Source organism: Lithobates pipiens, unplaced genomic scaffold (genome assembly GCF_037356315.1).
Source record: "Lithobates pipiens isolate NorthernLeopardFrog02 unplaced genomic scaffold, aLitPip1_a1.2 Scaffold_19, whole genome shotgun sequence".
Taxonomy (NCBI): domain Eukaryota; kingdom Metazoa; phylum Chordata; class Amphibia; order Anura; family Ranidae; genus Lithobates; species Lithobates pipiens.
In genome coordinates, this window is record NW_027507764.1 from 568,141,315 (window position 1) to 568,154,012 (window position 12,698).

Below are 12,698 nucleotides of genomic sequence, written 5' to 3' on the forward strand. Positions count from 1 at the left end.
CTGGACAGGTGAGTGTGTTTATTAAGTCAGCAGCTGCAGTGTTTGCAGCTGCTGACTTTTTTTTTTTTTTTTTTATAACCGGCCCTCCGCTTTAAAATTAGCTCTGTATAGGCAGACTGCATCTAATAAAGCATTGCATAAATATCACATGACACAAAAGCTCCAAATTGTATGCAAAAGGGGCATCTTCATTTAAGTTTATCTAGGGCACCATGATTTTTTAAATATGACCCTGGTTCCATCCCACTTGGGAGTGGCCAGGTTAACTTTTGAGCAGGGCTTACTGCACCCATGAGAACCCTGAGAGTGTACCCACTAATGCCCCCAAAGGTGGGCTGAGGCTGCTATTTAACGCAAGGCTGGCATTAAGGCAGTACTCCAACATAAAAGTGATGCTTCCACAAAAGAACACAATTAAAGTAGTTGTAAACCCTTACAAACCACTTTGACCTACAGGTAAGCCTAGATTAAGGCTTACCTGTAGGTCCAAGAAATATCTAATAAACCTACACGGTTTAGGAGATATTTACAAAAAGTATGCGCCGCAGACAATGGCGCGCAGGTGCACTGGGCATGCCGCTGCTAACGGCGATATGCCATTAGTGGCGGCTCAAGTGGGCATGCGTGGGAGTGACGTCAACGCTGCTCCGGCGCTGTGAGTGGAAGGAGGAGCGATACCCGGAAGAAGATGGACATCCATATTACAGGGGACAGCGGTCACATCGCTGGCTCCTGTGTCAGGTAATTGACACATAATGGGCTACTATGCGATGCACAGTAGCCCATTATGCTTTACCTTTTCAGGGAGACAAAGAGGAAGTAAACCCATCAGGGTTTACTTCCTCTTTAACTCCTTGTTATCCATGGCACAGTTCTTTAACTCATCATGCTCTATACATTATGGATAACAGTTCCTCAATACACTAAGCATGGTGCATCATTTCTGGGCCAGTACTACAGAGCTTGTACCGAACTCCACCAGCCTAGTAACCCGTCATCTCCCAGTGACATTGATTTGTATATTACGCGTAAATGTTATAAAGCTGGATTCGTGTACAACACCCATGCTTATTATTCTCCTGAGGCCTCACCCCATCCTCTGTGACTTCCAGGCTGGATCCCTAGGACACCCCGTGCCACAGGTAAGACCCAGTATTGGGGTTGGGATCGCTAGGGAAGAAGCCTAAGCACACAAGCTCCTTCAGTACCTAGGCCTTCCATCACCTATGCCAAGTCACACCACTTTATAACTGGCTGATTGCTTTTGCACTCGACACTAGTACACTCAACTTGCCCCCTAATAAGACCCATTCTTGTGGTATGCTATGCATGCACTCTTTTAAGATTGTCCTTAAGTAACTTCAGACCAGGCCAACTTAACGAACAAACATTCTTTAACTTTAAAAGTTGTTTAAAGATAACAAATGAGCAGTTCACCAAGGATGTCTTCAACACACATTTTTGTACATAATCTTCTAAATGTGCCTCTTAGTTCATCCACTGGTGCCCCTGATAGCCCCTTAGTGATACCTTAACTAGGTGAGAAAGTCCTTAGAGTTCTTTGGTCAGGCATGAGTCTATACCCTTGGAACCCTACTGGGCTCCCACAAGGGGTGGTTAAGTACAAAGTAGCGTATCTCATCCATAGCAGCGTGTCCTTGGCCAGGGAGACTTGGAACTGGACCCCCGACTGTCTTACGAGAGGTGGTTTATGTGTTTGCCCAGCAGATGGCAGTACTTTCCCAAAAAGCCCAAGAAAACCCTGCCAGCAGAGTTAATCCTTACCTCCCAGGGAGTACCACCCCGGCAGAGCAAACACAAGTAAACAGTGCTACATTATATCACAAAAATATAATCACATACAGAATCTACAAAACAGTAAAACATTTTCAGGAAACATAAAACATGTAATATTCACCTGTAGGGATGAGCTTCGTGTTCGAGTCGAACATACGTTCGTCTCGAACATCGGCTGTTCGCCCGTTCGGCGAATTCCGAACGTATTGGCCGTTCGCGCCAAATTCATGTGGCGCGCACGGCCCACAATGCACTGCGATGGCGCAGTGCATTGCTGGCTCATGATTGGCCAAGCATGCACTGTGACCCCGCATGCTTGGCCAATCACAGCGCCGGCAGCGAGGAGAGCCATGATTGGCCACAGGCAGGATGCCTGTGGCCAATCATATCTCAGGCTGTGTAGTACACGCCCCACACTATATAAGGCCGCCAGCGCGGTGGCCTTGTGTAGTGTGTTTGCGTCTGAAGCAGTTAGTGGGGGTTCTGTGTACCTTCAACACAGTATACACCGACCGTTATCGGCCGATTTTTCGATCTTGCTCTTCTGTAGTGGTTGTTGTCTGCGTGCCCTGTCCCTAGTATACACCGCTATATTCACCTCACCTATATAGCTAGCGATATATCTATCTTTTATAATAGAGCTTGCAGTCAGTGTTAGGAGCTTGTGCGTGCTGTCTGCGTGCTCTGTACCCAGTACACATCGCTATATCCACCTACATAGCTCTTCTCTATTTGAGCCATCTGCCATCTGCAGGAGTTATTGGAAGTTGTGTGTGCCTCCAGCACAGCACAGTATACATCTGTATTTACCCTTTATTGCTGGTGTTCTATAATAAAGGCATCTGCAGGAGTTAGTGGGTGTTGTGTGCCTCCACCTGTATCTACCCTTTATTGCTGTTCTCTAATAGAGCCATCTGCAGGGCTTAGTGGGTGTTGTGTGCCTCCAGTACAGTATACCCCTTTATCTACCCTTTATTGCTGGTGTTCTATAATAAAGGCATCTGCAGGAGTTAGTGGGTGTTGTTTTCCCTCCAGCACAATATACACCTGTATCTACCCTTTATTGCTGTTCTCTAATAGAGCCATCTGCAGGGCTTAGTGGGTGTTGTGTGCCTCCAGTACAGTATACCCCTTTATCTACCCTTTATTGCTGGTGTTCTATAATAAAGGCATCTGCAGGAGTTAGTGGGTGTTGTGTGCCTCCAGCACAATATACACTACCCAATTGCTGTTTTACCCAACTCCCTTCAGGCCATTACCATGTCTGGAAGGCCAGCAAGGAGAGGCAGGCAGGCGCGAGCCGATAAAAGAGGGCAAGCAGGCTCTGTGTCTAGAGACAACAGTGCTGGTCATGGACGCGGTGCATCGTCATCATCAGCACGTGGCCATGGGACACGCTTGTCCTTCTTTTCGGCAGCTGGACATGTTGAGCCGCAACATGCCAACGACTTGGTAGAATGGATGACCAAGGTCTCTTCATCCTCCTCATCCTCTCTCACCCAGTCTCAGGGTACTAGCAAAGCAGCTGCCAACGCATCGTCTTCCCTCGTCTCAATGTCATCATCAGTGACTCCTTCCCTAGACCCACCACGTCCTCCTGAGGAGTCTCCTGAACTCTTTGAGCACAGTGTTGGGTACATGCTCCAGGAGGATGCCCAGTGTTTTGTAGGCTCTGATGATGATACTCAGCTAGAGGAAGGCAGTAGCGTGAATGCAGAGAGAGGGGATGCTCAAGAAGGACAGCAATCTGGCAGTCATGTTCCACAAGCTGCAGCATACTGCCAGGTTTGCTACAGTGATGAAGAGGGAGGGGATGATGAGGGCACTGACTCCACGTGGGTGCCTGGTAGGAGAGAGGAGGAGGAGGCACATGTCCATCGAGGCAGGATGCCCTCCGGGGGCCAGCTTAGGGGCAGCACACCGTTATTCTAAAAGTTCTTTGGTGTGGGCCTTTTTAGAGACGAGTGCATCAGATCGCACCGCTGCTATTTGCAACATATGTCTCAAGCGTATCTCGCGTGGCCAAAACATCAGCCGCTTGGGCACCACATGCTTGACCAGACATATGTTGACCTGCCATGCAGCTCGTTGGCAAGCGTACCTCAAAGACCCACACCAAAGAACAAAGCGGACCTCTCCTTGCTCCTCATCAGCTGGCATCTCCAACCCCACTAGACCTTCAGTCCTCTCTGAAACCTGCTTTGAGAGGAATGAAGGTGTAGAATTAGGTGTGTCACAGCCAAGTCCTTTCGGGCACTCTGCTAGCATTATAGCAGGCAAATATCCCTGCCCCAGCTGCTGGACCGGCAAAAGAAGTTCACTCCCAGCCATCCACATGCCCAGCGGTTGAATGCTAGCTTGGCTAAATTGCTAGCACTTCAACTGCTGCCTTTTCAGTTGCTAGACTCGGCCCCCTTCCATGAGTTTGTACAATGTGCGGTTCCTCAGTGGCAGGTCCCCAAACGCCACTTTTTCTCACGGAAGGCGATTCCGGCTCTCTACCGGCATGTGGAAGGCAATGTCCTTGCCTCGCTGGACAGGGCGGTCAGCGGTAAGGTGCATATTACCGCTGACTCATGGTCCAGCAGGCATGGACAGGGACGTTACCTGTCTTTCAGGGCCCATTGGGTCACTCTTCTGGCAGTTGGGAAGGATGCAGGACAAGGTGCAGTAGTGTTGGAGGTTGTTCCGCCACCACGCCTCCAAAATGCTACTATTGGTTGTGACACACCTCTCTCCTCCACCCCCTCCTCTTCTTCTTCCTCCATGGCCTCTTCCAGTGCTCTGTCCTCAGAACCAGCGGTGCTCCGTAGGCATTCCAGGGGCTATGCAAGTACGCAGGCAAAATGATGCCATGCCGTGCTTGCGCTGGTTTGTTTGGGGGACAGGAGCCACACTGGGGCGGATGTTTTGTCAGCTCTGCAGGGGCAGGCCGAGAGGTGGTTGACGCCACGCCAGCTTAAGCCAGGAATGGTGGTTTGCGACAATGGCACCAACCTCCTCTCCGCCCTCCGACAGGGACAACTGACCCATGTGCCCTGTGTAGCTCATGTCCTTAACCTGGTGGTGCAGCGGTTCTTTGGCAGGTACCCGGGCTTACAGGATGTCCTGAAGCAGGCCAGGAAAGTCTGTGTGCATTTCTGCCGATCATTTAATGCCTGTGCTCGGCTGGCTGAGCTCAAAAAGGAGTTGAACCTGCCCAAGAACCGCCTTATATGTGACATGCCCACCAGGTGGAACTCAACGTTGGCCATGCTGCAGCAGCTGTACACGCAGCAGAGGGCCATCAATGAGTACCTGTGCGACTACGGCACCAGGACAGGGTCAGGGGAGCTCTGTTTTTTCTCACCACGCCAGTGGGGCATGATCAGGGATGCATGCACTGTCCTGTCACCGTTTGAGGAGGCCACAAGGATGGTGAGCAGTGACAGTGCATGCATCAGTGACACTGTACCTCTTGTCCACCTCTTGGAGCATACGCTGCGTGGAATAATGGACAGGGCACTTGAGGCAGAACAGAGGCAGGAAGAGGAGGACTTCCTTGCCTCTCAAGGCCCCCTTTATCCAGACAGTGTTCCTGCTGTGCCACCCATCACACAGGAAGAGGATGAGGAGGAGGAAGAGGAGGAGGAGGATGATTGTGTCAGCATGGAGGTGGAGGCTGGCACTCAGCAGCAGCAGCAGCAGTCTTGTAGGGATGATTTACAGTCCCAAGAAACCCGTGGACTTGTACGTGGCTGGGAGGAGGTAGCTGCGGATCATGTTGTCCTTAGTGACCCAGAGGACTCCGGACCGAATGCCTCAGCTAACCTATGCTGCATGGCCTCCCTGATCCTGCAAAGCCTGCGGAAGGATCCTCGTATTCTTCGGATCAAGGAGAGGGACCATTACTGGCTGGCCACTCTCCTTGATCCACGGTACAAGGGTAAGGTTGCCGACCTTATCTTGCCATCGCAGAGGGAGCAGAGGATGAGACATCTCCGGGAGGCCTTGCAGAAAGGTCTGTGCAACGCGTTCCCAGAGACTGGGAGGTTACAAACTCCTGGTCCTGGACAACGTGTTGCTGAGGCATCGGTCAGAAGGAGCGGTGGAGAAGGTGGCCGTCTGACTGATGCTTTCAGACAATTTTTTAGTCCGCAGCCCCAAGGTATGATCGGTTCCAGCAACCATCGCCAGCGTCTGATTTACAGAATCACAGAATTGCAGGAATACCTAGGGGCAAGGTCAGACTTGGACACCTTTCCCACCGAAAATCCTCTGGCTTACTGGGTCTTGAGGATGGATCACTGGCCAGAGCTTGCACAGTATGCAATTGAGCTACTGGCCTGTCCTGCATCCAGCGTTCTTTCGGAACGCACCTTCAGTGCTGCTGGTGGCTTTGTTACCGATCCCAGGGTGCGCCTGTCCACCGAATCAGTAAGTAATCAGATAACCCACAGCTACCAAGCACCTGAAGCTGATGTAACCGAATAATTTTTTTTGAAATATCACATCCCTTCAAGACTGCCTATGCTGATGCTGAGTGACTGTCCTGTTATGTTGATTGTCTATCCTCTTCCTCCTCCACTGATATGTTGGAAGAACATTTCTGGTTCTGGGTGATGCCATCAGCCCAATTTTTTTGCCCCTGTTTAACAGGAGCATTTAATTACAATTTTTGATGCAATGCTTTGCAGCAGGGCTAATTCCTGCAATAAAACTAGAGTATATGGGAGAGGTTGCAGTGTGGTGGCACCAGCACCAGTGCCTTAGGCCCAATTTTTCTGCCCCTGTTTAACAGGGGCGTTTAATTACAATTTTTGATGCAATGCTTTGCAGCAGGGCTAATTTCTGCAATAAAACTAGAGTATATGGGAGAGGTTGCAGTGTCATGGCACCAGCACCAGTGCCTAAGGCCCAATGTTTCTGCCCCTGTTTAACAGGGGCGTTTAATTACAATTTTTGATGCAATGCTTTGCAGCAGGGCTAATTCCTGCAATAAAACCAGAGTATATGGGAGAGGTTGCCGTGTCGTGGCACCAGCACCAGTGCCTAAGGCCTAATTTTTCTGCCCCTGTTTAACAGGGACATGTAATTACAATTCTTGATATAATATTTCACAGGAGGGCCCGTTCCTGTGCCCACCCAGAGTAACGGTGAGGACTTATAGTGTTGTGGCACCAGCACCACAACCACCAAAGGTCAATTTTTCTACCACTGTTCAACAATGGCATGTAATTACAATTCTTGATATAATCGTTCACAGCAGGGCGCTCCAGCGCCCACCAAGAGTCACTTTGAGGGCTTACAATGTTGTGGCAAAACTAACACCTTGTTCCGCCATTTCTGCAGAGCATATAGGGCAGGCCCCTACTTTCAAACATCCAACTTACAAACATCTCCTACTTGCAAACGGAAGGAGACAACAGCAAGTGAGATGAAAAAAGATGGACGACAAAACTAATTATACAGGGGTGATAACCCTTCCCTATGTTTTCCAAAAAGCTTAAAAATCGTTTTTTTGACTGGAGCTACACTTTAAAAATGTACCAGTTGAAAATTACAAACAGATTCAACTTAACACAACAAACCTACACAGTCCCTGTCTTGTTTGCACCGCCTGTATACTGCTGTTCTGAGTATATAGGGCCTGGGGGCCACACGCATTTCCTTTTTTTAATATGGGTACGGGGTTCCCCTTAATATGCGTACAAGACCCAAAGGGGCTGGTAATGGGCAGGGAGGGCTACCCATGCCATTTTTCTCAATGATTTTCAACCATATTGCAGGAACCAGATATAACATTAAAACCGCAAGCAGTTTTAAATTATGTTATTTCCGTTTAATGTCATTTTGTGCAGGGACTGTTCTAAACACGGTAAACACGTGGCACTTCACAGGCATACTACAGACACCCCCCAGGCACCATATTTAAAGGAATATTTCACTTTATTTTTTCACTTTAATCGTCATTAAAATCAGTGCTCCCGCCAAAATGGCCATTTTTAAAAACATTTTAGACATTGACCCATGTCCCCTGGGGCAGGAGCCAGGTCCCCAAACCCTTTTTAGGACAGCATCTTGCATATTAGCCGTTAAAATTAGCACTTTTAATTTCGAACGTTCGAGTCCCATAGACTTCAATGGGGTTCTAACGTTCGTACGAATTTGGGGTCCGTTCGAAAGTTTTGGTGCGAACCGAACCGGGGGGTGTTCGGCTCATCCCTACTGCTGGGCAGAACTTGCCCAGTATGCTATTGAGTTGTTGGGCTGCCCTGCATCCAGCATGCTTTCAGAACCGGGGGGGTGTTCGGCTCATCCCTATTCACCTGCTTACATGTTTACTTTTGTCACATGGTACTTTAAAAAAATCTGTACCTACCTCTTGATTGGGTCACTGCATAGCAACACCACCCATGTTGGTTTGGCTTGAGTGTCTTCTACTAAACCAATCTGGATCTTCACAGGTCCTGAAGACTTCAAAGGGCATCATGCATTACAACATGATGAGTGGCGACAAGACTGGTTGGTAGGCCTGGGCATCAACAGTGGATTACTGGTCGGAGGCACCGTGGATGGTCACATGACAGTGGACTCAGTTAAAAAAGTAGGTTAGCCATGATTTTTTTTTAATCAATGTTTGGGACTAAGGGGAAAGTTGGCGGGTCAGAGCTTGCTTGATTGTTTTTTATTTAAGCCTAGAGATGGGCTTTAAACCAGTGCCAGATCTATCTATTTGTGCTTCCACTCCTCCTCCATAGTATAAACACAATTGACCATTGTTTGATGTCTTTTGTCTGACATGGTTCTGAAACTCTGAAAAATATGCGGCTCCAAACATTACTCATAGTAAATATCCTGTCCACAGACTGTCTGAGAGCCCACAGGCTTCTAGTCAATGGGTTACACCATGAACTAGTTGACGACCATTGTATATCTCTCAACGCGTTTCATGAATCCTAGTTCACTTCATCAGGAAAAAATGTGACTGACCGAATGTCTGCAAAGAAATCATGTCATTAGAAATCAACAATATATAAGCATAGCATATTATGTCCTTTTCCAGATGTTTTACACACGTAGTTATTCCCAAGGAATAAGTCATATGTACAAACCATATTGTAAAAAGAAATGAAGGCTAAAAGACCTTTCCTCACTAGCTGCCCTGCAGCCAGGCACACGATCACTGTCACTCGTTGGCTTAAAGGGGTGTTATGGCTGCTTTTTTTTTTTTTTTTTTAAATCAGCAGCTACAAACACTGTAGCTGCTGACTTTTAATAAGGACACTTACCTGTCCAGCGAGTCCGTGATGTCGGCCCCCTGAGGCTGATCCGTCCATCGGATCGGCTGTCGGCGCCCCCATCTTAACAAAGGGAAACAGCCAGTATAGCCTTGTGGCTTCACTGCCCGTTTCCTACTGCACATGCGCGAGTCCCGTGGCACTTTGTGAATGGGCCTGTTGTTTTCTGGGACACACACATGTCCCAGAACACAATGGGGCAGCTCGCCAAAGAGGAGGAAGCGCCACAGAATAGGAAGAGGCAGATTAGGAAGACTGCCTAGCAACAGGGGTTTCTGGTAAGTTAAAATATTTTATTTTATTTTTATAGTTTTTTTAAGAATATTAATGCATTTTTTTTATTTTAGGGTGGCCCTCCGCTTTAATGAACAGTCCAGGGAATTGGATGGGGTTAGGTAATTGAATGGGATACTCCAAAACTATGTACAAGTAGGAAGATACTTTCTCATCAGTAGAACTATGAGCCTGCATTAACTTGAGAAGATTAACCTTCCTCTGGTGAACAGTCCAAGCAAAGTCTTTTCACTGGGAATTAAATAGACTAAGCTCTTCAGGTCACTGGACACTTCGGGATATATTTACTAAAGGCAAATCCACTGTGTACTACAAGTACACTTGGAAGTGCAGTCGCTGTAGATCTGAGGGGTAGATCTGAAATGAGGGGAAGCTCTGCTGATTTCTATCATCCAATCATGTGCAAGCTAAAATTCTGTTTTTTATTTTGATTGCATGTCCCCCTCAGATCTACAGTGACTGCACTTCCAAGTGCACTTGCAGTGGACAGTGAATTTGCTTTTATTAAATAAACCTCAAATTCCCCTTTACAAACACAGCTGACTATGACACACGAGGGAATAGCCTCAGCCCACAGTCTCTAGGATCTCTCCTACAGCCTGTACTCACAAATGTCCTTGGAAAATTAGTTGCCTTCTTCCGACATCCTCGCAACACTTTCTCCCTGTGATACCAGACTAGATTCTCAGGCGAAAGTCCCTGGGTCAGCTCTCTGTAGCTTCAGCAAAGCAGTTCTCCAGGTAGCCCATCTGAGGCCTTGACAACCTGCAGGCACATGTCAGGATGGCCTAAGAAGGCTAGTAGCTCCTCCTTAGGCTGTGATCTTCTCCTAAGGAAGAAAACCCATTTCTTTCTGTCTCAGAGTATTTATACAGACTCTCAGCAGCCACTTGGGCCACCCTCCCAGGGACTGGCCAGGGCTGTATACAGTTGCATCGTTAGGGGGTGGCTTTTGGGGCTATAGCCCCGAATCTGGGGCCCATAGCATCAAGTCTCTGCAGGGGTCCCCAAGGGTAGGGGAGGCTCACTGGGGACCATGATGCAAGGGGAGGCTCTCTGGGGACCCTGATTTTAAGGAAGAGGCTGCCTCCGGACCCCAATTTTAAGGGAGAGGCTCTCTGGAGACCCTGATTTTAAGGGGGAGGCTCTCTGGGGACCCTAATGTAAGAGATGCTCTCTGGGTACCCTGATGTAAGTGGGGGCTCTCTGGGGACCCTGATACAAGGGAGAGGCTCTTTGGGGACCCTGATGTAAGTGGGGGCTCTCTAGGGGCCCTGATGCAAGGGAGAGGCTCTTTGGGGACCCTGATGTAAGTGGGGGCTCTCTGGGGACCCTGATGCAAGGAGGAGGCTCTCTGGGGACCCTGATGTAAGTGGGGGGCTCTCTGGGGACCCTGATGTACGTGGGGGCTCTCTGGGGACCCTGATGCAAGGGGGAGGCTCTCTGGGGACTCTGATGTAAGGAGGAGGCTCTCTGGGGACCCTGATGTAAGCGGGGGCTCTCTGGAGACCCTGATGGGGATATATACACACACACGCACGTATATTACTGTATATACATGTGTATGCCTGCCCAAGCATATGACTTTCTTCACTACGCTGCTATGGGCTCTAGCCCCAGATCTTTTGTAGACCTAGCAATGCCCCTTGCTGTATACATATTCATGCTGCCTGTTCTCCACAGAGAGATCAATCAAACCTACAGCAGGTGAATATACGCCCACAGTAAATATACGTCATTACTTTGATGTTATATAGCATCATTTCTTACTGTGGCCAATTTGACATCTGATAAAAGGGGTTTATGACTTTTAGAGGCAGTGAGAGAGGTGTCCCCTGCCCCCCCCCCCCTTCTGATAGTTTACTGGAGCCATCGGTGAACCTGGAGGCGATCTGATGCACCCGATGGCCAGGCAGGAAGTTGAGTGAGTGCAAGATGGCTTCCACTCTGCTCTATAACCTTGGATGACCTCTGACATCACATCTGGTTCTCGGCATAAAGAACTTATTTTTCTTTTTTTTTTTTTTATTAAGTCAAATTGTCAAGAACATTTTTTTTTCTCTTTTGCTTTTAAAGGTAAATAAGAGATCTGGGGGTCTTTTTGACCCCAGGTGTCTCAATAAAGAGGACCTGTCATGCTTATTTCTATTATAAGGGATGTTTACATTTCTTGTAATAGGAATAAAAATGATTAAAAAAAAAAGGGACAGTGTAAAAATAAAAAATAAAAAGCAAAATAAATACGATTTTTTTTTAAAGCACCCTATCCCTCCGCGCTCACGCGCAGAAGCAAACGCAGAAGCAAACGCATACGTAACTCGCGCCCACATATGTAAATGGTGTTCAAACCACACGTGAGGTAACTAGAGCAATAACTCTAGCACTGAACCTCCACTGTAACTCTAAACGGGTAACCTGTAAAAATGTTAAAACGTTGCCTATGGAGATTTTTAAGTACCATAGGTTGTCTCCATTCCACAAGCGTGCGCAATTTTAAAGCATGACATGTTAGGTATCTATTTACTCGGCTTAACATCATCTTTCACATTGTACAAAAAAAATTTGTTTTTGTTTTTTTTTGTTTTTCATTTATTAAAGTGTATTTTTTACCAAAAAAATTGTGTTTGAAAGAACCGCTGCGCAAATAAAGTGTGACATAAAATATTGCAACGATCACCATTTTATCTCTGTTGTCTCGGCTTAAAAAATAATAATGTTTGGGGGTTCTAAGTAATTTTCCAGCAAAAAAATGGTTTAAATTTGTAAACAAAAAGTTCCAGAAAAGGCCTGGTCAGCAAGTAACAGCAGCTTCACTGGAAACAGTGAACCAGAACTAAATTTACTTAATCCTAGCACCTGTCTAGGAGGGTGCCACACATGGGCTACCATTTCCACTACCGGTTGAACCTGTGGAATATATATTATTTTATATTATATATTATGTAGATGATACCAATATATACTAGATATATAGCAGATGATATTTCATTCTGGAGTTTTCCTTTATTAACTAAAGATTTTCTTTAGAAAGTTGGTGGCTCACACAGACATACTCTTTTTTTTTTCCCCCCAGAGTGTCCCTAAATAGCTCATTAAAACTGAGTACTGAGAGAGGTTATTACCGTCCTTCCCATGGACTCATTCTATTTTTGACATAGATGGATAACCCTTCCAGTTTCCCATCGTAGGTTGCTTTTAATGAGTCTGAATTTCACGCTGCAGAAGCCGATGCCTAACAAGTGGCATCTCCTCTGTCACTTCTCTTCCGCAGCATCATTTTACCTCTCGTGATCTCCACTTTGTTATCTGGAAACAAGAGGCGTGATG